Here is a 21,222-nt window from a genome sequence, read left to right as displayed (position 1 = left end):
CAGCTCCTTCAGATTCTTCAGCATCGAAGAAGATGAAGAAATTGACAAGCTCATTTGCTAATCCAATTGATGCTGTTCCAGTTTCCTCCATGCCATCAAAGGAAATCGTCCCTTTTGATGAAGAATATGTGATCCCTAGCAGATCTGATGAAGAAAATCCTTCTGCTGCTTCGTCAGAGCAGATGGATGAAGAAATTGAAGTGGATAAAATCCCTTCAACCCCCACAGTTTCCTCGCATATGCCTCAGTTTACTGCTGAAGAGGCCGGCGTTGAAGAAATGGAAGATGAAGATGTGGACATTGGCTGCACCACACCGGTGATGAATGATGACTTTTGGGAAAGTCAGCACCCCAACTCTCCACTCTTCACACCACTACAAAAAATTCCTCAGTCCCCAGCAACTACAGTTCAAATGGGATCTGATGAAGCTCATGAAGAAATTCCAGCCACTAGAGCTGAAGAAAATGAAAATGAAGAATTGAAGACTCAGGCTGCCACTGAAGAGGAAACAGAAATTCCTCAGCCTGAAGAACCTGAGATTGCGATTCCTGAGGTTGTCATGCAACTGACTGACACTCCTCTGCCCAAGCCAAAGGATCCATTCTCAAGGAAGCAAAAATTCAAGGCTAATGATTTCTTCGGTGAGCACGTATTCTTCACTGATTACAACCCCTATGACTCTGCTCGCATTAGGAAGAGGGGTTTCTGGACTGCCAGCCAGGCAAATTTTTACTCCTCAGTGCTGTTCAACAAAGACAAAGTCTTCGATCATGAGCACATTCCAACCGTGGATATGGAATCTCTGCCGTGCTTCGGGCCAGTCCTCAGTGTTCTTTACGACGCGGGACTGTTAAATTTTTGCACTGATATATGTGATTGGAACGAAGAGCTCATTCTTCAATTTTATGCAACTCTGCACATCATCGGAGACTCTAAAGATGTGAATTCATGGGTGCTGGACTGGATGTCTGAAAATACTCACTACAAGGCACCAGCTACTGAATTGCTTCGTGCTTTGCCTCTCAGTCCTCCCCTTGAAGCTGCTCGTTGCGTCTATAGTGAACCTAAGCTTACAGATCACTATATGCAAGTGCTGATGAAGCCTTTGAAGCCAGGTCAGGCCCCAAGAACAAAATTCCTTGTGAAGGAATTGTTATATGTGCCTCGGACTGTCTATCGCATTCTAACGAAGACATTGGGTCCTATCAAGGGCCACGACTCGGATGAAGAAGAAGTCATTGGCATCATGAAGAATATGCTTTTCAATATCATTCATGGCGTTCCCGTCAACTTCCATGATTTCTTCAAGAGGACTCTGGCCAATGTCGCAATGACACCGTTTGAGTTGAAGCCTTATGCTCCTTGGATCATGAGATTCATCAGAACAAGGTCTTCACTCAACTACAAAGCTGACACACTGAACCATTGTAGCTACTTGCCCCCGATTGAAGTCCTCAAATGGACATTTTCCTCAGCTGATGAAAAGGGCAATGCTACTGCTGTCATTGATGAAGGCATTCGTCCATTGGATGGTCAATTTCGCAAGGCTGCATCCTACTCCACCAATGATGACTCTGCCACCCATGACTCTGCCGCCAACGCCACCAAGCCAAATCCTCAAGGCATAGCTCCCAGGGTGATGACTGACCGTGAGCTTCTCCTCAGTCTTCACCAGAAGGTTGATCGCAATCACAAATGGATCAAGCGTCAGTTTGGTTCAATTCTTCACAACATGACTGCTACCCACAATGCAGTGAAGAAAAACCACTACTACCTTCATGAAACCCTCAACCGCACCTGGTTCTGTCTCACATTTACGGCGAAGAAGATCTGAAGAAAATGGGTCTCCAGGAGGACTCTGACTGGTTTGCACCTCCACCGAAGAAATACAAGAAGGTCAAGGTTCCGTCCTTGGTGGCCAGCTCCTATTCTTCATCGCGTGACACCGATGAACATGAAGACTTGGACGACACTGCGGTAGGCCCTACTCCACCAAACGACCCCAACAACGCTGGCGCTCCTTCATCAACTTGATATTCTTCATGGGCGTTAGTCCTCATTTTCGAACCTTTTGGTCATTCGATGACAAACGGGGCGAAATTTGAGTTAGTGTTCAAGCGGGTCTATCTTATATGGATGTTTTTTTCTAAGTTACAACTCTCGTTCTTCTGATGACTTTGTTGGATCGAGTTGTAAACTTAAAACTCTATGGTGGCCTGATATTTTGATGTTTCTTCTGCATGCTTATTCCTCGTTAATGTTATTGCACGCATGCTGAATTACATCAGTCACCATATTTCATCATGCATTTCAAATTCTTCATATATTATGTCAAATGCGTGTATGAATTACAAGATATAGGGGGAGATCTCCATGATTCAACTCTTCAAGTGTGCATTGCTTCAAAAGCAAATTCCTCACTATGCACATATTCAGGGGGAGTTCTTCTATATCTTGCAATCAAATTCCTCAATATCAGTATTTACACTTCATATGTTTATCCCCGTTGAAAACTTAACATATATTGTCATCAATCACCAAAAAGGGGGAGATTGTAAGTGCATCTAGTGCCCCTTAGTGATTTTGGTGTATTGAAGTGTAACGCCCCGGATCCGATGCGCCAGGTGTCACCCAGTTATTCGCCGTCGTTGCCATGTCTTTTGCTTGCGTGTTGCATTTTTCCATGTCATCATATGCATTGGATCATCATGTTTTTCAAAACTTGCATCCAGTCTTTTTCCCCGTTGTCCGTTTCGCGATTCGACACTCTCGCCGCGCCCGTCGCCCGTCTCAGACCTTGTTTCGTGAGCGGGAGAAAAACGTTCTCGAATGGGCCGAGATTTGCCGAGTGGCCTTGGTATAGCACCGACAGACCGCCCGTCAAATTTCGTTCCATTTGGAGGTCGTTTGATACCCCAACGGTTAACCGCGTACCTCGAAAACCCTCTTCTCTTTGCAGCCCAGCACCTCTTCACACAGCCACCTAGTCCATCCTAACCCCCTCCATGCTCTCGGTCGTTTGATCACGATCGTGTGGGCGAAAACTGCACCTCGTTTGGACTCCCCTAGCTCCCTCTACCTATAAATATGTGCACCTCCCCTTCCATTTTTCGCGGACGAAACCCTAGCCCCGCTCCTTCGCGCCGCTGGACGTGTCCGCCCGGCGCCGGACACGACCACCGCCACCTCATCCCGGCCAATCCCCCGCCGCCACGTCAGCGCGCCGCCTCCCTCCTCCACTCCCATGCCGCCACGTCACCGACCCCGCCGCCGGTCAACGCCCTCCACCGCGCCGGCCCGCTCGGGCCCGAGGCCGGCCGCCGCCGCCCGTCTCCTCCCGCCACGGGCCCGCGCCCGCTCCTCCGCCCAGCGCGCCCCGCCGCCCCTCGCCGTCCCGCTCCAGCGCCACCCCGTCCCCGCCTCCACCTCGCCTCGCCTCCATGGCCGCCATCGCCCTTGCTCATCCGCGCCGTCGCCCGGTCACCATCGCCGTGCCGCCGCACCACCGCGCCGCCCCGCCCCACTCCGGCCTCTCCCCTCGTCCGGCGACCCTCTCCGGCGTCTTCCCCGCCTACTCCGGCGTCAACTCCGGCGAGCCCGGCTCCGCCTCAGAATCCGCGCCCAGATCCAGATCCACAAGAGGTTGCCCCGATTTTTCACCAAGTCCCGAAAATACTTGCATTATGTTGCTCACTTCTTCATGCCATAACTTTGTACTCGGTGTCCCATTTTGTGCGTGTAATATATAGAAATGTTCATCATGAGATGCTCTTCATTTTGTTTCATTGTGCCATGCTTGTTAGAGTTCATCTTGATGCCCTAATCATTGTTGCAAGAGTGCTATATGCTGTTGTCTGCTGTCTGTTATCAGAACTTGTTGTTTTGTCATTTTTGTTGCGTTTTCCGTGTGCAACCTATGAGCATGAGCTCTACATGTGTTTTGTTCTACATCATGCCATCCTTACAATGGTGCTAGTCTTGTATTTTTAGGATCTCTGTGGTGACTAGCACAAGCATGCAAAGTAGCCTCCGTAATGTTGCTGATTTCTGTGACAAGTCATTTCTGCTAAGTCTGAGTCTGTTATGTTGTGATGCCATGTAAACCTGCTGCTACAAGTCATTCTGTGCATAATCTAGAGATGTTAACTAAGGATGTTTTGTTATACATGTTATGCTCTATCCATCCATGCCCTTTGTTGCATTTATAGCATGTTGTAGCTTGTTGTTATCTTGCTCTACTTTTGCTATAAAATGTTCCTGGCAGATTGTTTACATGTTAATCAATTTTGCCATGGTTGTTACTAGTGATCCATGTACCCTATGACTATGCTATTGCCATGCTTAGCTTCATATTTGTGCCATCTTACTGCTGGTTACCTTGTCATGCCATGTATTGCTCTGTGGTGAGTGGTTCAAGCTCACCAACATGCATACTTATCAATATTTCTGCCATGCTCTATTTTTCTTCCAAGTCTAGAACCTGTTAATGTTTACATGGGTGCCATCATATATTCTGATCCTTTTTGGCTCATGGTCAGTAAGGCACTTTTGTTCTATGCATTTAGTAGATTCACGCCATGCCTTGTTTTGCTATGTTAAGTTCATGTAGCATGTGTTTGGCTTGCTCTGAACATTGCTACCTGATGCTGTTTAAGCCATGTCCAGTAATTTCACCAAGTCTGTGAAACTGTTGTTATTTGCCATCTTGCCATGTCCTTTTGAGCATATTCTAGTGATTTATGGAGATATCTCAGTGTTCATGTTTTGTAATGCTTTACCTGTACATAACGTCTATGCCTTTTGTTTTCATGTTGAATTGCTGTAGCATATTGTTTTGATGCTTGCTAGATGTCTAGTTGCTGTTATGGACAGATTGTTGCTATATCTTGTTTGGAGTGTATGTGTTGCACCGTTGCTCCGTTTTGAGTGTGCTCTACATGAAACTTGCTTAGTTTTGCATGTAGTTTCATATTCCCTTGTTGCATCCTTGTTTTGAGGTGTTTGCTTGATGTTTGAATGTGTCGTGGATTGTCACGGCAGATGTCCTTAGTGTCAGGACTTAGTCGCGAGGCCAGCGCATCTATGTGGTAGCTTGAGAGGGGTTGGGCGGAATTGAGAGACGCAACACAAGATAAGGATTTAGACAGCTTCGGGCCCCGGGAAACATCATCCGGTAATAGCCCTACATGCTGTTTGTGGCTAGGTCTCATTATGCTCGTGAGAGAGTCGCCGGTAAGCCGGCTCTTTGTGTCTAGCCCTAGAGATTGTTTCTTGCTGCTTGTCCCTCTTGGGGTGCCCTGCCCCTCCTTATATAAGTTGAAGGGGCGGGTTACATGTGGAGTCCTATTAGGATTAGGACTAGTCTATTACAATTGGAGTCCTAGTCTTGCTTCCTTTGTAAGAGAATATTCCTTATGCTTTCCTCTTAAGCCGGCCCACCATAACACGAGCCGGCCTTCTGGGCCTTGGGCCTATTCTTCTATCTGACCCGCCGTTAGGGCCATCCGTGAGTCGCCAGGCTCGTGAGTCGCCACTCCCGCAGGTTACCAATGAAAACGCCAAGCCCAGCCGGGTCATACTTCCGGCCGGGTCATACCGCGGGGTATATCCCCGACATTAGCCCCCAGTTTAATTTGGATTTATCCATGTTAAACTGATCCTGTAAAATAAACACAAGAACAAACTTGATAGGTTGTGCTCCGGGTTAAATATTTTCCTGAATCGGCACCTGATCATCCTTAAGTCCTTGTCATTTCCTCCTTCTGGAAAGTCCGGGTCAATAGACCAATTTTATAATCAATTTGCTTGTAGAAGAAATATTGTGAATAAAGAATCCATTTGAGCCGGCCTTCAATGCTCTGACTTGACAAAAATATTGGTCTTGAAATACTCATCTGATTTTTAGCCGGCTTGAAGATGTAGACAGTTGCCAATTTATGATTACCAAAATTGCCGGGTTATAAACAAATGATGCCGAGTCATAATTGTTGCCGACGCCGGGTCATGATTGTTGCAGACACCGGGTCAATCTGGTCTGCTCAAACTGAGAATTTGAAGATTTTTCTCCCTTATATGCATATCACCTGTAGCCCCCAAGTGCCGGGTTGTCATGCTTGCAGCAACCTGGGACTTGTAATTGCCTTATGCTCATAAAAAACGACAACCAGTGTAGCCCCCAAGGGCTGGGTCATTATGCTGGCAGTGACATGGGACTTTGCATATTCGATGTAATCTCAATTTGAATAATGTTGCCCCCAAGTGCCGGGTTGTAAGCCTGCAGCTACTCGGGACTATTCCTTTCATTGTAGAATAAATCATATCCATTGATAAAATAATAGCCATTGCGCCAAAGCGATTTTGAAAACCTCAATCATAATATTAGTTACTGATAACCATAATAAAAATCCAGCCATGTTGGCTATTAAAAATTTGAATAACCCGGTTTGTGAAAATCTTCAAATTCAATATCATAGTGAAAATCCAGCCAAGTTTGGCTATTTGAAGATTCAAATACCTTATCTGTTGATAAGTAAATCCGGAGTTTTAAATACCGGGGCCCCTTGGCCGATGGCGATTTAATACGCCTCCATTGTAAGCCGGAATTTTTATAACCCGGCGGCTTATAGCCTTTGAGAAAATCCAGAACGGATAATCATTTTGAAGCATCGATTTTAATGATGAGCTTGGACTTAAACATTTATATAAGTCATAGTTCCGCAAATCCTTCACAGAGTTTAAACAACATACGCCCTGGCGACTTAATGTCAAAAGCCAGGGCGGGTAACTACCCAAATGTAGTCTTATCCTACACACAAGTAGATCACAAGAACCCTTGGCGGTTTACCGCAGGGCGGGTCATAATATCTTACATATGACCACTGATGTGTAAAAAAGGAGTCACAGATAAGCCTGTTATGAATCATAACTTTGAAACATAACTATAATATCATACTTGTGATATTGAATTTGCATTGTCGGTTTATATGACCTGCACAATAAGGGTGATAACCCAATCTTTGATACACGCATGATTCCAATGGCGCAATTCAAAACATACCGGCGGCTTAAAGTCCATAGCCAGGGCCGGTTTAAACATAATCCTGTATAAATAATATCATACCATGTTTATCTTGTTTTGCTCATATCTTCTAGGCCGTAGCTCCGAATCTAATGAACTTCATATGTAACTTGACTAGAATTTCGTGTAGATCATCTTGGTGCATCTTAACTTGCTGTTTAACAACTTGAACATAAGGTTTATTCAGATCTGGACCAATTTCCAAATTTGCATATGAGGACTTACCGGAATTGTTATATGTTAGTTCCGGCCTCATTTAAACTTGCTTTGATGTGTTGTTCTTGTATGCATCATCTCTTGCCATGAGTAGCCTCATGTAGCCTTGTCATGCATCATACTTGTTTGAGCTTCATGCCTTGTTCATGTGTGGTGTGTTTACCATGATGTGTGCTTCTTCTCGATAGTTCCCGTGACGTTGCGATCGTGAGGATTCGTTCGTCTTCGTGGCTTCATCTTCTTCATGGACTCGTTTTTCTTCCTAGCGGGATTTCAGGCAAGATGACCGTCACCTTGGATCTCATTACTATCATTGCTATGTTAGTTGCTTCGATCTATCGCTATGCTGCGCTACGTATTCACTTGCTCTTAAAGCCTCCCAAATTGCCATGAACCTCTAACCGTTGACACCCTTCCTAGCAAACCGTTGTTTGGCTATGTTACCGCTTTGCTCAGCCCCTCTTATAGCGTTGCTAGTTGCAGGTGAAGATGATGATTGCTCCATATTGGTTTATGTTTATGTTGGGATATCACAATATCTCTTATATTATTAATGCATCTATATACTTGGTAAAGGGTGGAAGGCTCGGCCTTATGCCTGGTGTTTTGTTCCACTCTTGCCACCCTAGTTTCCGTCATACCGGTGTTATGTTCCTTGATTTTGCATCCCTTACGCGGTTGGGTGATTTATGGGACCCCCTTGACAGTTCGCTGTGAATAAAACTCCTCCAGCAAGGCCCAACCTTGGTTTTACCATTTGCCTCACCTAGCCTTTTCCCTTGGGTTTCCGGAGCCTGAGAGTCATCGTTATTTACCCCCCCCCGGCCCAATTCTCCTTCGAGTGCTGGTCCAAACCAAGCGATGTCCGGCGCCCCCTGGGAACCAGGGTCTATGCCAACCCGACGTCTTGCTCATCCGGTGTGCCCTGAGAACGAGATATGTGCAGCTCCTATCAGGATTTGTCGGCAAATCGGGCAGCTTTGCTGGTCTTGTTTTAACATTGTCGAAATGTCTTGTAACCGGGATTCCGAGACTGATCGGGTCTTCCCGGGAGAAGGAATATCCTTCGTAGACCGTGAGAGCTTATAATGGGCTAAGTTGGGACACCCCTGCAGGGTATTATCTTTCGAAAGCCGTGCCCGCGGTTATGTGGCAGATGGGAATTTGTTAATATCCGGTTGTAGAGAACTTGACACTTGACCTTAATTAAAATGCATCAACCGCGTGTGTAGCCGTGATGGTCTCTTCTCGGCGGAGTCCGGGAAGTGAACACGGTTTCTGGGTTATGTTTGACGTAAGTAGGAGTTCAGGATCGCTTCTTGATCATTGCTAGCTTCACGACCGTTCCTTTGCTTCTCTTCTCGCTCTTATTTGCGTAAGTTAGCCACCATACTTTCCTTAGTCGCTGCTGCAACCCCACCACTTATCCTTTTTTCCACACCCATTAAGCTTTGCTAGTCTTGATACCCATGGTAATGGGATTGCTGAGTCCTCGTGGCTCACAGATTACTACAACAACAGTTGCAGGTACAGGGTTTTGCGATGATCATGATGCGAGAGCGATGTTACTTGTTTTGGCGTTCTTCTTCTGCTTCCTCTTCGATCAGGGGATAGGTTCCAGCTCGGCAGCCTAGGCTAGCAGGGTGGATGTCGTTTGGGTTCTGTTTATGTTTCATCCGTAGTCGGATGTTGTTCTCATGTATGTTGATGTATTCTTGCGGCATTTGTATGCCTTGTATGTATCCCGAACTATTATGTAATGTTGATGTAATGATATCCACCTTGCAAAAGCGTTTCAATATGCGGGTCTATCCTTGGTGGGACCTTCGAGTTCCTCGCGGATAGGGTCGCATATTGGGCGTGACATGAAGACTTATAGGTTAGGGGACTAATGTGTTTATGAGTGTACACAGGTCTATAAGTCTATGAGGAGTTTGATATTTACAGAGAAAGTCGACCCCTAAAAATGAAGTTCTTCGACTGAAGACTTTGGATTTCTGAAGACTTTCTGAAGACTTTGAAAGTGAAGAAATTGGTGTGACCTTGAAGACTTAGTATTCATTTAAGGAACATGAAGCGTGAAGACTTTTGTTTTCGTAGTTTCATTTTCTCTTTCTTGAGTCATAGGAAAGACCGTACTGTTAAAGGGGGTCGAGGAAATACTAAGGAAAAATTTCCATGTGATGCTCAACTCAAAATCCTACACCTACCAATCCCTTCGAGTGAAGCCATTGGAAATCTCATACAGTTCAGTCAATTTGTTCAGTGACAGAGACGAAGCTCTTCTGGTCTCTGAGGAATTTGTTCTGACTGAGGGTTAGGAATTCGCCAGTGCGGATTGCCTACACAGTGAGGAACATGATAGCCCTGAGGAATTTGAACCTCAAATTTCCGACCGTTGTTGCTGCGCGCCAGCTGTCCCAAAATATCTTATCCACCTAACGGTCATATCATTGAAGGGCATTTATGTCCTATCATGTCGTGCTGCTCCCTAGGCTATAAATAGCCGCCCCCTACAACCACTAGCTGGTTGGCTGCTCTGAGAGAAACTGACACTTGTCATTTGAGAGCATCCCATCCTCCGAGGACTTTGAGCAAAAATCATCAAGTGAGGAAAACCCAAACCCAAACACCCACAAAACCAAAGTGATTGAGCATCACTGAAGAGATTAATCCTGTGTGGATCTGACGCTTGTTACCTTTGAAGACTGTGCTTCTTCCAGACGGTTAGGTGTCATGGTCTAGAGCATCCAAGAGGAAATTGTGGATCGCCGAGTGACCGAGTCTGTGAAGGTTTGGAAGCCACCTGAAGACTTACCACGAGTGATTGGGCGAGGTCTGTGTGACCTTAGCTCAAGGAGAATACGGTGAGGACTGTGTGTCTGGGACTGTGTGTCCTCAGGTTTAAATACCTAGCAGCTCCAACCAGACGTACAACTGAGATAGCAGTTGGAACTGGTCTACCAAATCATTGTCTTCACCAAGCCTACTGGTTCTATTTCCTCAACTCTTTCATTTCCTCATAACTGTGTTGTGCACTTGTTCATATCTATGTTTGAAGACTTTGACTCAAGACTTTCTCAATTTACTCAGTTCAATTTCTTCAGTCTGTTTGTCTTCATCCTGTGCTATCCTGTGTTTACGCTTTCTGTACTCTGTGCTTGTCCTCATTTCATCATGATGACTATGCTTGTGTTCTGCTATGCATACTTTTGAGTACTTATTCTGCTGCAAGTAGTTCTTCGCTAAGGAATTTCCTCAGCCACAAATTCCTCAGTGAAGAATTCATAAAAATCGCCTATTCACCCCCCCTCTAGTCGATATAACGCACTTTCAGAGGGCGGTCGCGAGTGCCCTGGAAGTTGGTGACGAAGCGGTCGCGCATCTCACCCCAGGAAGAGATTGACCCCGGGGGCAAGTTCAGGAGCCACAAGCGAGCACCATCTTTGAGAGCCATGGGGAACCAGTTCGCCATGACTTTCTCATCGCCGTTGGCCGCCTCGATGCTCAGCTCGTAGAGCTGCAAGAACTCCATAGGGACGGGGGTATCGTCGTAGCGAAGAGGCAGGTCTAGCTTGAACTTGCCTGGCCAGACAACGCTACGCAGCTCTGGAGTGAAGGCGCGGCCGCCCGCTGTGGCCACCGGGGCCCTTTGCAGAGGCGGAGCCTACTCTTGATGCCCGCGCACTGCCACCACAGGCGGCACGCGGTCTTGTCGTGGTGGCGCTGTGTCAGTGTACAAAAGGAGGGGCGCACTTTTGTACCCCTTTACCTGTGCACGGGCAGTCGGAGCCGCGCCCACGGTCACACCAAGCAGAACAGGGGAGGTGAGCCAAGGTAAGACCGAAGCCCAAGATAATCAGAGCAACGCCAAGTCCAAGGCCACAAAGAGCAGAGGGACGAAGCAGGTTCCCTCGGCAAGACCCTTGCCGGGGCAGTGCTACCTCTTGAGCACTGCGTTGGTTTTTCCTTGAACAGGAAAGGGTGATGCAGCAAAGTAGCCTAAGTATTTGCCTCAGTTTTTGAGAACCAAGGTATCAATCCAGTAGGAGGCTACGCGCGAGTCCCTCGTACCTATAGAAAACAAATAACTCCTCGCAACCAACGCGATAAGGGGTTGTCAATCCCTTCACGGTCACTTACGAGAGTGAGATCTGCTTGATATGATAGGATAATATTTTTGGTATTTTTGTGATAAAGATGCAAAGTAAAATAAAAGCAAAGGAAATAACTAAGTGTTGGAAGATTAATATGATGAAGATAGACCCGGGGGCCATAGGTTTCACTAGTGGCTTCTCTCAAGAGCATAAATATTTTACGGTGGGTGAACGAATTACTGTTGAGCAATTGACAGAATTGAGCATAGTTATGAGGATATCTAGGTATGATCATGTATATAGGCATCACGTCCGAGACAAGTAGACCGACTCCTGCCTGCATCTACTACTATTACTCCACTCATTGACCGCTATCCAGCATGCATCTAGAGTATTAAGTTCACGAAAACAGAGTAACGCCTTAAGCAAGATGACATGATGTAGAGGGATAAATTCATGCAATATGATAAAAAAAACCCATCTTGTTATCCTCGACGGCAACAATACAATACGTGCCTTGCTGCCCCTACTGTCATTGGGAAAGGACACCGCAAGATTGAACCCAAAGCTAAGCACTTCTCCCATTGCAAGAAAGATCAATCTAGTAGGCCAAACCAAACTGATAATTCGAAGAGACTTGCAAAGATAACCAATCATACATAAAAGAATTCAGAGAAGATTCAAATATTGTTCATAGATAATCTTGATCATAAACCCACAATTCATCGGTCTCAAGAAACACACCGCAAAAAGAAGATTACATCGAATAGATCTCCACGAGAGAGGGGGAGAACATTGTATTGAGATCCAAAAAGAGAGAACAAGCCATCTAGCTACTAACTATGGACCCGAAGGTCTGAGGTAAACTACTCACACTTCATCGGAGAGGCTATGGTGTTGATGTAGAAGCCCTCCGTGATGGATGCCCCCTCCGGCGGAGCTCCGGAACAGGCCCCAAGATGGGATCTCGTGGGTACAGAAGGTTGCGGCGGTGGAATTAGGTTTTTGGCTCCGTATCTGATCGTTTGGGGGTACGTAGGTATATATAGGAGGAAGGAGTACGTCGGTGGAGCAACAGGGGGCCCACGAGGGTGGAGGGCGCGCCCTGGAGGGGTGGGCGCGCCCCCCTACGTCGTGGCCTCCTCTTTTGTTTCTTGACGTAGGGTCCAAGTCTCCTGGATCATATTCTTCCTAAAAATCACGTTCCCGAAGGTTTCATTCCGTTTGGACTCCGTTTGATATTCCTTTTCTGCGAAACTCTGAAATAGGCAAAAAATAGCAATTCTGGGCTGGGCCTCCGGTTAATAGGTTAGTCCCAAAAATAATATAAAAGTGGATAATAAAGCCCAATAAAGTCCAAAACAGTAGATAATATAGCATGGAGCAATAAAAAATTATAGATACGTTGGAGACGTATCAGGCAGCTCGCCCCACACCAACAGAGCGAGCCACCCTTGAGCCCACGGTCTCCAACATCACGTTAGGCCAGGGCTCGGGAGGCACCTCCATGGTGGCATGCAGATCTTTGTGAAGACAAGGAACACTCAAGATCAGATGAGGATTAGAAGATGACGATCCTTGGCAAGGATCACCACCAGACCCCCGGCAAGGCCCTTGCCGGGGACGACAGCGTGCCACGGCAAGACCCTTGCCGGGCCACACAACAAGACCCTTGCCAGGCCACCCGGCAAGGCCCTCACCAAGGACTCCAGCGGGGCCACCGCCAGGCCCGCGCCAACCAAGCTTCCGCCGCTGTTCACATGCAGCTGCCAGCTCAACCAGCTAGCCGGGCACCTGCGTGGCAACATGGAGCTCCCAGGCCAACTCATCGAGCGCCTCCATGGCGGCATGCAAATCTTCGTGAAGGCTCCACCACCACGCCACCTCAGCTGCCTGCCTACCTACAAGGCGCCGCGTTCCTCACTGGCCGGGGCGCGTGTCAAAGCGAGGAGGAGCGCCGACGGATGGGACGGGCCTCACCCCCGTCCCCAGTAAAGCAAGGGGACACCTAAGCTACGCATTAAATGTGTCTTGTCCTGTAATACGAGCGATAAGCTCATAGCACTGTGCACCTTTCCACCTCCTGTGTGCCACTGTGGCAACCCCTTTCGGCTATAAAAGGAGGCCCATGGCATACTGGAGAAGGATTCGGCTCTTTCGAACCACGCACTCACCACAACTAGTTCGAGAGCTCAAGAACTCTCTGAAATACACCCACCAAAGCAGGACTAGGGTTTTACGCATCCTCGCAGCCCGAACCTGGGTAAACGATCCTTGTGCTGGTTACTAATCCTGCTCTTCTCGCAACCCCGCACACCGGCAACCGTAGTAGGGATTCTTGTGATCGCATAGGTGTCGTTTCCCCGACATCTTTGGCGCGCCAGGTAGGGGGCGCAATTGTGAGAATCTGGTCTAGTAGTTAGCCTAGCAGTTCTTCGTCGCCATGGCTCCTAAGAAGAAGACGGCCACGGCGATCGGCTCGTTGGGAGCCGAACGGCCCGTGCCGGTGCGGACGAGCAGTGGACCGGTCACGGACAGGACCCGGGCCGCGGTCCGCGAGCACCAACATCACCCTGGCAGTCAGAGCCTGGCGAGCGGCGTCGTTCGTGCGCCAGACGACCGGCCGCATGTCGCCAGATCCAAAGACGGAGCTAGGCCCCCCGCAGGCAGCGCGGGGCCCTCCAGGGGTGTCATTGTGCCACCTCCGGGCGGCGCCGCGACCTCCAAGACGCCCATACCGGCGACCACTGCGCGCTCTTCCCATGGTGTGCGCGCCGAGCAGCGTCACCACGCTGGTGACCCTGGGCACCGCCATGGGAACAGCCCTGTGCGTCATCCGCGAGATGAAGGGGTACAGCATGCCCGCCGAAGTGCTGGCGAAAATGGCGCGCAGCCGCTGGGTCGTAACGGAGCTCCTTCTAACATAGTTAGAAGTCGAAGCGTGCCGCGATCCACGCAGCTGTCGCCGCCGCCCACACCAGCAGAAGCCTTGGCGCGTGCGCAGCTGCTCCTCGACTTCCCTCCTGCTGCAGAGAAGCTCGACGAGTGGAGGGCCACCATCCGGAGCCTCGTCACCATCACCAAGAAAGATGATCCGCGGCCGGCGGGGCCCTCGGGTCAGCACTCCACTGAGCCACCACATGCTGGCGCTGGGAGGACCGGGGGAGCTGCGGCCACGGTGCACTCTCCTCCTCGCCAGCCGCCGCGGGCGTCGGCCCGTCGTGACGACGCTTGTGATAATATCTCCATAGCGTCGTCCGACCCGCGGACCCTCCGCGACCAGCGCCAGGTTCTTCAGGAACGAGCTCACGAAGACGCTCGGACCACCGCCGAGCATCGGCACGAAACGCGCCGCCAGTCGGACAAGCGGGCGGGACCCGCTATGGACCACCCAGCACCGGGGGGCTCCGGCGGCCTACCTTACGAGGTGGGCTGCCCGGCCTTCACCCGTGAGTTGCGGCAGTTTCGGTGGCCGTCCCACCGCACATTCAAGCCCGAGAAGTACACTGGCAAGACCCATCCGTCTGAGTTCCTCAGCATCTACACCATCGCGATGCAGGCTGCTGGAGCTCGCGACGACAAGGTGCTTGCCAACTATTTCCAGCTAGCGCTGAAGCCCAATGTTATGTCTTGGTTGATGCACTTGCCGATGGATTCCATTTATTCTTGGTCGGATCTGTGCCATGAGTTCGTTGGCGCCTTCACAGGAGGCCACCAAGCTCATGGCCAGGCTAGTGATCTGCATATCATTCCCCAGAAGGAAGGGGAAACCCTGCGCAAGTACATCCAGAGATTCAGCCGGGTGCAGTACAACATTCCCCGACGTTCATCCCGCCGCTGTGATCAGCGCGTTCCACCAGAACGTGCGCAACCGCAAGATGCGCGAAGAGCTGGCGATGACCAAGGTTAAGGATGTGGCCGAGCTCTACGTTCTGGCCGATAGGTGCGCCCGGGCTGAAGAGGGAAGGAAGTACCCCCGGCAAAGATGCCGGTGCGGAAACCGACTCTACCGATGAAGATGCCGCCACCCCGACGAAGAAGGGTCGACGTCGCAACAGGAAACGCAAAGGCAAGGCTGTGCTTGCTGTTGAAGGATCTGACGACACCGGCGCCGGCAAGAAGGTCAAGGCAGACGCCCTCGGCAAGGAGATTGCCGGCTGCGCCGCCTGCCGGGCCTTGGCGGCTACCGACAAGCCAGGAAGCTCCGGCAAGCAATACTGCAAGATCCACCGCACCAAGGGCCACGACCTCCAGAACTGCCAACAAGTCGACCTGCTTGCTGAGAAGCAAAAAAGCTAAGTGCGAGAGGCGGGACAAGGAGAAGGACCAGGACGGTGCTGAGGGATCCGGCAAGAAGCATGGTGGCCAAGGAAGCCGCCCCGGCAAGGACAACTAGAAAGAGAGGCCCGCCCGGGGCCGTGACAAGAAACAAGAAGACGATGATCACGACGAGGACGACGAGTCCAGTGAGCAAGGGTTCTAGAATGCTACGGAGGCCATGTGCGTCGATGGCGGCGCCTCGCTGCATACTTCTCACCGCCAGCTCAAGCAGTGGGCGCGTGAGATTACAGCAGCGGAGCCGTCGTTCGACGCTCAGAAGCCGCTGAAGTGGTCCAGCGCGCCCCTCATCTTTGACGCCGAGGACCACCCTGACCGCACAGCCGCGGTCGGGTGTTTGCCATTGTTGGTCCCACCCATGATACGCAACCTCAGGGTGAACAAGATGTTGGTTGACGGCGGGGCCGGCCTGAACCTGATCTCGCCTGTCGTGATCAAAAGATTGCAAATCCCTAATGGAGACCTCGAGGAAACGGGCACGTTTCAAGGGGTCAATCTGGGGAGGAGCCAGCCGAAGGGGAAGGTCACACTGCTCGTGACGTTTGGAGGGGAGTTGAACTAGAGAACGGAGAGGATCATCTTCGACGTGGCCGAGATCCCCTTGCCCTACAACGGGATCCTCGGCCGCCCGGCACTAGCCAACTTCATGGAAGCATCACACTACGCCTACAACATGCTTAAGATGCCCGGGCCATTGACCATCATCTCTGTCCCCTCTGACAAGAAGGACGCACTGATCTGCGCCGACCAACTCTACCGGGAAGCAGTTGCAGCAGCTGCCGTCAAGGCGCCTGCTCCTGCCGCTGAAGGCCCGGGAGGGGAGGAGAAGCCCGGCAAGACCTCTCACACCCACTCCGGCAAGCGCACCTCCTCGGAGTGTTGTGCTACCATCGAGGACGTGCCAGAGAGCTCTAGCGGCAAAAGCAAGAAATCCAGAGCCGAGCCACCGCAGACCAAGAAGGTGTCCGCCAGGGAGGATGGCACGGGATGGGCCTTCACCATAGGCTCCACCCATGACAGCAAATAGGAAGGCGTGCTCGTCACCTTCCTGCGGGCGAATGTCGACGTGTTTGCGTGGCAAGCATCCGACATCCCCAGTGTTCCCAGGGAGGTGATTGAGCACCACCTAGTTGTCTGCCCTCACGCGCGGCCCGTCAAGCAGAAGGTCAGAAAGCAGGCTCTGGAGAGGCAGGAGTTCATCACAGAGGAGATTAGGAAGTTGGAAGCGGCAGGTTTGGTGAGAGGAGTGCCCCACCCGACGTGGTTGGCCAATCCGGTAGTGGTGCGCAAGGCGAATGGGAAGTGGAGGTTGTGTATTGATTACACAAATATCAATAAAGCTTGTCCCAAGGACCCCTTCCCGTTGCCGCGCATCGACCAGATTGTCGACTCCACGGCCGGGTGTGATCTGTTATCATTCCTCGACGCCTACTCGGGCTACCACCAAATCTTCATGACAAGAGAGGATGAAGAAAAGACAGCATTCATCACCCCATGTGGTACGTATTGCTTTTTACGGATGCCTTTCGGGGAAGAGTGCTAGCTTGACGTTTGAAAGAGCAGTCCAAATTGGTTTTGAACCCCAGCTCCATAGAACTATGGAGGCATATATGGATGACATAGTGGTCAAAACCAAGGATGGGCCAACTCTTGTGCAAGATCTGGAAGAGACATTTGCCAACCTGCGCAAGATCAACCTCAAGCTAAACCCAGAGAAGTGTGTCTTCGGCGTTCTGTCCGGCAAGATTCTCGGGTTCTTTGTGTCGCAGCGTGGGATCGAGGCAAACCCAGACAAAATCAAGGCTATTGAGCAGATTGAGGAGCCCAGGCGGATCAAGGATGTGCGTCGGCTCACCGGCTGCGTCGCCGCCATGAGCTGATTCATCTCCAAGTCCTCCGAGCGCGCCCTTCCTTTCTTCAAAATCCTGAAGAAGGCAGGCCCAATGGAGTGGACCCCAGAAGCCGAGGCAGCATTGCAGGATCTGAAGAAATACCTTTCCTCCATGCCAATACTGGTTGCGCCTAAACCATAAGAGCCGTTGCTGCTATATTTGGTGGCGACGAATCAAGTGGTCAGTGCCGCACTGGTGGCACAGAGGGAGGTCGATGAGGAGGCAGTGACGGCGGCGGAACCAGCGGATGGCAAGCCAAAGATTCCCCAGGCAGGGCCTGGTGCCGGCAAGGCGCAGCCCCCGGTAGAGTCTGATGCCACCAAGGTAGTGCCCGCGCAGTCGAGTGAGGTGGTGCAGAAGAAGAAGATGACGCAGCACCCGGTTTACTTTGTCAGCTCCCTCTTGCAGGGGGCTAGGTCGAGGTATTCCGGTGTGCAAAAATTGCTCTTCTGCCTCCTTATGGCCTCGAGGAAGCCGCGTCATTACTACCAAGCCCACAAGATCACTGTCGTCACCCGCCTCCCATTGCAACAGATACTGCATAACCCAGATGCGATCGGAAGGATTGTGGAATGGGCCTTGGAATTGTCAAGCTTTGGTTTAAAGTTTGAGAGTACCTCGACAATCCAGAGCAGAGTCTTGGCAGAGTTCATTGCAGAATGGACCTCGATGCCTGACGAAGAAATCCAGGAGACCACTCTCCCCGGCAAGGAAGCAGACCGCGACTGGATCATGTACTTTGATGGGGCTTTCTCGCTGCAAGGCACTGGTGCCGGTGTGCTGCTCATCGCACCCACCGGAGAGCACCTCAAGTACGTAATCCAGATGCACTTCCCCAGGGAGATGTCCACCAACAACACTGCTGAGTACGAGGGATTGCTTGCCGGTCTCAGGATCGCGGCAGACCTCGGGGTTAAGAAGCTCATCGTCAGGGGTGACTCGCAGCTCGTTGTCAGGCAGGTCAACAAGGATTACCTGATCCCATTGATGGAGGCTTACGTAGATGAGGTGAGGAAGCTGGAGGAATGCTTTGACGGTATCCAAGCGGAGCACGTCCCCCGAATGGAGAACGACGTCGCCGATTACCTGTCAAAGCGTGCCGCATTCAAGCTACCTGTGGAACCAGGTACGTTTTTGCTCCGGTTAACTCAACCATCCGCCGAACCATCAATAGGGCAGAACAAGCGGAGGAAGTCAGGTCCCGGCAAGTACTTTCCTACCGAGCCCCCTGGGGCTGCCGGCAAGGGTGCCGCCGCGGACGCTGATCCTGCCCAAGAGCTACTGGCTCCGGAAGGGCGTCAAGCCCAGGCCGTAGAGACAGCCGCTCCCATGGCGGAAGAGATGCCTTTGGTCCTTGCCGTCGATCCCTAGGCTCCAGCATGGGCGCAACATACCGTCCAATTCCTGCAAACAGGGGAGCTTCCTGAGGAGCAGGAAGAAGCGGAGAAAGTAGCCCGTCGGTCCGCCCTGTACCAGTTCGTCGATGACGTCCTGTACAGGAGAAGGCCGAACGGCGTGAAATTGAAGTGCATCCCCCGGGAGGAAGGACTAGGGCTGTTGGCGGAGATACATGGAGGCATATGTGGCTCCCACATAGGGTCGAGGGCCCTTGCCGGAAAGGCGTTCCGGCAAGGTTTCTTCTGGCCCACCGCCCTCCAGGATGCGATGGCACTAGTAACCAAGTGTGAAGCGTGTCAGTTCCATTCGAAGAAGCTTCATCAACCAGCTCAAGCCCTTCAAACAATCCCTCCCTCCTCGCCATTCTCGGTCTGGGGGCTCGATATACTGGGCCCTTTCCCCCGCGCTGTCGGGGGCTTTGAGTATTTGTACGTTGCAATCGACAAGTTCACAAAGTGGCCGGAGGTGGAAGCAGTAAGAAAGGTGACTGCTCAGTCAGCTGTCAAGTTTTTCAAAGGACTGGTCTGCCATTTTAGTGTGCCAAACAGAGTCATCACCGACAACGGCACGCAGTTCACAAGCCACACCTTCATGCAATGCATTCAAGAACTCGGCAGCAAGGTCTGTTTTGCTTATGTGGCACACCCACGGAGCAACGGCCAAGCGGAGAGGGCAAATGCTGAAGTGTTGCGAGTCCTAAGGACAAAGACTTTTGACAAGCTGCGCAAGAGCGGAAGGCGCTGGATTGATGAATTGTCGGCTGTTCTTTGGTCGGTCAGGACGACGCCAAATCGAGCCACTAGCTAGACACCTTTTGCCCTGGTATACGGGGCAGAAGCAGTTCTCCCCACGAAACTCATATACGGGTCACCTCGAGTGATCGCTTATGATGAGCTTGAGGAAGAGCAGTTGCGCCAAGATGACGCGACGCTCCTTGAGGAAGATCGTCTTCGGGCGGCTGTGAGAGCAGCGCGCTACCAGCAAGCCTTGCATCGCTACCATAGCCACAAGGTTCATGCCCTAAGCTTTGAGGAAGGCGACCTTGTTCTTCGGCGCATTCAGTCGGCCAAGAATTCCAACAAGTTGACGGCAAAGTGGGAAGGCCCTTATCGGGTAATACGAGTCACCAGGCCTGGCGCAGTCCGCTTGGAGACCAAAGATGCTATCCCAGTGAGCAACTCCTGGAACATCGAGCATCTTCGCAAGTTTTACCCATAAGGCGCGGCTTTCCAGGCCTCCCGGCAAGTCACCTTTTGTACAAGCTTTGCCGGCAAGGCATGTAACCCTTTGTACAAAGCCAGGCGCAGACCCTGAGCATAAATGAATGAAGTGCTGGTGCCCTAAGTTATAGCATGCATGCTAGGTCGAGTCTCTTCCTTGGTTAGGGCTGATAGTGGTTAGCGGCGACTAACCCCTAGCCTAGAGGTCGAGTGCACGTCTATCTGCTTCTTTTCTGTCCCCCTTTGGTTCGCAGGGCACATGAGCACTTCTGCTGAGCTACTCGGAAGAAAGGAAACAGACCGGCGTCCCGACCCCGGCAAACCAGAGTTGCCGGGGGCTGCAAGCACAAGGATCCAACCGCGGCAAGACAAGGTTGCCGAGGGCTGCAGATCCAGATAAGTCTTTCATCCTCTATCATGCATTTCGGAACGGAACTGGGATATGTGAAACCTCGTTTTATTTCTAGGCCACCATGCTCCCCTTATCTATACCCAAGGATTATCTCCTGGGCCCGGATTTGGTTGTAGTCGCGGTGGCAAGGAAGTAGAACAAGAAGCCTAAGCCCGCTTCATCCCTGCCTCCGCCAAGGGCGCGAGAATGGTCGAGCGAAGTAGGGGGACGGCAAGGCCTGTTGCCAGGTGAAAACGTTTATCTTAAATTGTAACAAGGATTCGCTCCTTGTCGCGAGGTCTACCCACGAATGAAAAACCCGGCAAACATCCCTTTTTCATGAAAAGCATCCCACATAGGTACAGTCCGTACGAAATGAAAAACATGAACAAAGGGGATTACAAGCTTTAAATTTAACAAGGCTTGAAGGCTTACAGATTAAAAAAGAGATAAGATGCCTGTGATCCCTTTCTTGTCCCTCTCCTCAGGAGGCAGGTCAAGGAGGCGAGAGGGGAAAAGGGGCACCTAGGCGAGCTACGAGCAGCAGAAAGCACCAAGAGAACACCTCGGTGGCCGCCCATGGGTGGGCCG

The sequence above is a fragment of the Aegilops tauschii genome, chromosome 1 (genome assembly GCF_002575655.3).
Source record: "Aegilops tauschii subsp. strangulata cultivar AL8/78 chromosome 1, Aet v6.0, whole genome shotgun sequence".
Classification (NCBI taxonomy): Eukaryota; Viridiplantae; Streptophyta; class Magnoliopsida; order Poales; family Poaceae; genus Aegilops; species Aegilops tauschii.
This window is presented reverse-complemented; position numbering follows the sequence as displayed.